General features: G+C 33.5%; 1 protein-coding gene across 1 annotated transcript in view; it reads left to right on the top strand.

Annotated features, from left to right (window-relative positions):
• LOC135224341 (hemicentin-2-like) overlaps positions 1 to 5,000 on the top strand; it is a 461,359-nt gene that overhangs the window by 422,762 nt on the left and 33,597 nt on the right.

The following is a 5,000-nucleotide window of genomic DNA, read 5'->3' as shown; positions in this document are numbered from 1 at the left end:
ATGAATAAAAGACACAGTCAGCAAAGTTGCTTTGCCTCTTGTTGGAAACCCTACCTTGCGAATCGAACCTCTCGGATTTATCAGCGTGTATATTCTACTTACCACTGTAGGTTCGTAATGGAACTGCGCGTTCATATTCAGAATGGCTAACAACGGAATGAGAATTGTCTTTCGTATATGAATGATGCCTTAAATTCAATGAGCAATTTCCAAGGAACCTGCTACGTTTCTCAGAAGTTCAAAAACAATGCAGTTAAATTTTACGATAATTATTTCTTTATAGGTAATTATATAAAGTATGTGGTAGTCAACTCGATTTTGATTGTGAAACGCACGGATAGCATAGTTTTTTAACCTTAAAAGTAATATTGATAGAGACAGACTATTTTCTAGAAATATTTTAATGTTCAGCCTTTCCACATGTTTGGACATTATACAGTTTAAATCGGTTCACTTGATATACGAGTCTGAAGAAACCTAGAGTTTGGGTATATCGTTATTTGCAAAGTCTCTGGGCCAGACAGTTATTCTAATACATACGAAAATACGAATTTCTATAATTATAATAATAAAGAAAAAGAGATATCTACTGTACCGGCAAGACTTAAAACCATTGCAAAAAGGTAGCTGTGTTACTTTTGTAAGTCGTGAGTTCAACGCAACGACTGCAAAGTGTGATGATGATGACTCATATTCCATAACGTTGCTGTTGTCAGGGGAGTTTTTTCTCCTTTAAGTCCTTGTCAGGTGAGCCTTTTCTACTTAAGGATTTTGTCAGGTGAGTTTTTCCTCCTTTAATTTCTTGTCAGCCGAATTGTTTTTCATTTAAGCTTTTGTCTGGTGTGTTTCTTCTCCTTTAAGCTCTTGTAAGGTGAGCTTTTTCTCCTTTAAGCTCTTGTAAGGTGAGCTTTTTCTCCTTTAAGCTCTTGTCAGGTGAGCTTTTTCTACTTTAGGCTCTTGTCAGGTGAGCTTTTTCTACTTTAGGCTCTTGTCAGGTGTGTTTCTTCTCCTTTAAGCTCTTGTAAGGTGAGCTTTTTCTCCTGTAAGCTCTTGTAAGGTGAGCCTTTTCTCCTTTAAGCTCTTGTCAGCTTTTGAAGCAGATCTTAAGTTTAGCTTTCGATGTATAGGGGATTAAGGGCCCAGATGAAGACATCAGTTGACTCTGCCCTTAGGAAACACAAGTGAGTCTTTAGAATCTTCAGAAATATCTGTTGCTTATACAGCCTCTGAAGGAGAGACTGGACTCAATTATAAAATCTTCTGACCTATAATAGGATTTTGATCTAAGTTTCTCAACGTTCATATAATTACGTTTTAGCAAAATTCTGTTGTCGTGATGGAAAAGAATCTCTAATATCAGGTCTAAGCAAAATAAAAAAAAATGGATAGACACATCATACATACATCAATATGATGTGTTCTTATTGTTTATTAAATCATTGCCGTACATAAAAAGGAAAACATATCTAATCTATTGCACAAGCATTCGCCAATGACTTATTCCTCTCTCTCTCTCTCTCTCTCTCTCTCTCTCTCTCTCTCTCTCTCTCTCTCTCTCTCTCAGTTTGTAAATAAAATCTAAGGGAAGACTTCAGAGAACCATGTAATAAAGAGAAATATACATTTTACTGCTAGGAATTATTGAAAGTATTCCCTGGTTACTCAGAAAAAATAAAATGTATATACGAGTATGTTGTTTTAGAATCACTAAACGATGGAAAAGGCACGTATAAATATCTGAGCTAAAGGTTCTGTGTATCAAAACCCATGTGCACTCGTATCACGTGACGAACCCCCTATGTCGGTCAAACTTTTGGAATAGGGAAATAAAGAATGCAAAATATTTACAAGGTATGCTCAGAATAACAGTGCAACTTTTGTCCACGTTACAGAAAAGCCATACTAGGAACTGGACACGCATTAAACGTGGCTCTATAATGTGTTGGTTTGCAATTCTGAGGTTAGCTGTATAAAAACGACGCTTTAGACGAATGTGAACATAAGCTCAGGAACGTATCAACAGGGACAAGTTATTTCAAAATAAATCTGTAAAATAATCAAATAGCAATGAGAATTTCGTCCTGTGTATCATTCGTCTATATATATGCTCTCCTGTCATATTTATCATAGTTTTTCCAAACTCCCATGTTGCTGGAAAATATCGTAATAGAACGGGAGATTGAAAAAGAATCCATACGGTTTTCATACATAATCCTTAATTCACTTTGTAAATAATCTAACATACAGACTACCACAGGAAAAATTAGATATTAAAAGCAAAATCAAAATAAAAGGAATATTCAGAAAAAGGTCGTATATAATTCTGTTCTGTTGTATCTGCATTAATCCCATTTTTTACTGATGTCCATTTTTTTTATTTCTTTGAGGATAATCATGCTTTTAATGCGGTGAAGCAACTCGAAAAGCAGTATTGAAAAGTGGTAACTTTGTTAATAAAGTATTTATGTATACAGTTATATTCCCAATTGACAGTACTTAATAATAATAATAATAATAATAATAATAATAATAATAATAATAATAATAATAATAATAATAATAATAATAATAATTGTAATAATAATTCCTGAAAGAATGAACTGACAGCTTTTCTATTAAAATTGAGAAACTCACGATAAACTAACATTGCAGAGGTGCGAGACCATCTTCGTATGTCATCTTTAGGGGAAAAAGATTCAGGATTTTACGTTACTCGGAATAACACTCCTGGCAAAAAAATCTACTCATAGGATTAAAGCTGGGGTTTGTTCCAACCCTTGCCTGCGAGAAAAAAGGATTATCTGCCCACCTAACAATAAAGATTTTCGTATATACATGAATACATACACGTCGAATCTAGGAGGGTATCAACTGGCATAAAAGCCGTCTTGTCGTTCTGGGATTAATAAAACAAGAAATTAGTTATTTATGAATAGATTTTAGATGGCATTCTCGCAAAATAACGAAATGCGATCTTCTTTTAGCTCCCTTCAGAACATAGCGTTTGCATTCTTAATATCCGAGTTCAGAGCCTCTATTATATTCATGATTTTCATGACGAATGAATCACAGGCCATGATTTTCTGGTCATATATAATGAGGACAACTTTTTAAAGCTCTAGATATGTTTCGGTTGAACCCTTCTCTGTCTAAATCTTCAAAATTTCAAGCTTCGTTTTCTATAAACGCCGAAATCTTTATTTTGTGAGTCAACAGACTTTATAAAAAAAAATAGTGATTAACTTAAGAAAGATTTATTAAATTCGCCTACAACTTTCTAGAGGGCATGAAATATATAATAAGGAAATTCCTCGAGGTTACTTGTCTCTATGCAAATTGAAGTTAATCAAATGCATAGATTTTCCCCCGAATTACATCCGAGGACTCGTCAGGACATCTAACACTTAGGTGGGTGTAAGATGAATACAATATAATACTGGTGGGGAAATTTTTCAAAGGCCTGTGGAAATTTAGACAATATTGCAAATATATATATATATATATATATATATATATATATATATATATATTATATATATATATATATATATCTATACTATATATATATATATGTATATATATATGCTTAAAAAATCACAGTGGATGCACGTAACTACATTAAATAAGCGAATACCACAGGAAAATGATAGTCAGAAATCCAAGCGTTTTCGTCTTTACTAAGACGTTGTCAAGGAGCTATGTATATATATATATATATATATATATATATATATATATATATATATATATATATATATATATATATATATATATTTATATACATATAAATATATTATAATATATATATATATAAAATATATAAATATATATATATATATATATATATATATATATATATATATATATATATATATATATATATATATATATATACACACTAAAATATAGCTTTATTTCCTTATACAATTGATATGTGTTCAGTTACTCTGAATTAAATTCTTGTTTCTATATATGATTTTCTGTAAAAAGTATTAACCCTTTTTTCATAAACAAAACTTCCCAACTGTCCATCTCATTTTGCTTTTTTTATCTTCTTTTCAGCTTCCCTATTATTGCTGTTTATTTAGTCCTTAGTTACTCTAATGTTTCCTTTGAAAAGATTTCAATAGTATCTTCTTCTCTTCCATTAAACCTTCAGTTCTCTCTTCGACCATTTGATTCCACTGTTCTCCTCTCAAGGCCCTTTGCAACCAGTTCAAACAAACCCTTCGTCATTTCCTAAGTATATTAATCTCTTGTAACCTTTACCTTTATCTAAACTCCGTCTTCATCCACCCTCTCCCAGATGCTCTTACTTTACCTTCATCAGTCGAACTCGTTACGTGGTAATTTGTGGCCTCAATCTGAGATATTTCTCACTTAATGAAATAACCTTCTATTTTCATTTGGATCTCAATAGGGTGATGCTAAATTGTGCAGTTGGTCACCACTCGTCTTATCATCATATCAATCACTTCAGAATATGAGAGAAATAAATGCACTGCCTCATCTTTCATCGTCTCCAATATGGTTGTCGAGATAAACTCATAAACAAGGCAATTGCTGGTCATTAGGATATATATATATAGGTAAGCTCCTAAGGGGGATTATTGATATAGCTATTTAAAGGCATATCCCAAATTCCTTCTATTGGATATCCATTTCTAGGGTTGGGGGTGAGAGCGAGACAATTCTCCTCGAGAAGGACGGCGAAGGCAGGACGGGCGAGGAAATAACTGCTAATAACCTGGGCAAATTAACGACCAAATGGCTGGTAATTAACGTAATTTAGCCCGCGGATGCAAAACAAGTAGAGAACGATGCTCGGGCACCAGAATGAGACCAAACAGAGGTAATCGAACGCCCTCCTCCTACTCCTCCCTCCCCCCCAAGATGAATATTGGCAGGCATCCGTCAATTCATTTAGGGGTATTGACGCGTCGTGACAGCGGGGCTCCTTCCTGCAATCTGAACTTGGCGAACCGTTTAAAATCGTCTCT

Source organism: Macrobrachium nipponense, chromosome 12, assembly GCF_015104395.2.
Source record: "Macrobrachium nipponense isolate FS-2020 chromosome 12, ASM1510439v2, whole genome shotgun sequence".
NCBI classification, from domain to species: domain Eukaryota; kingdom Metazoa; phylum Arthropoda; class Malacostraca; order Decapoda; family Palaemonidae; genus Macrobrachium; species Macrobrachium nipponense.
Note: the sequence above shows the minus strand (reverse complement) of the source record. Positions and strands in the feature narration are given on the sequence as shown.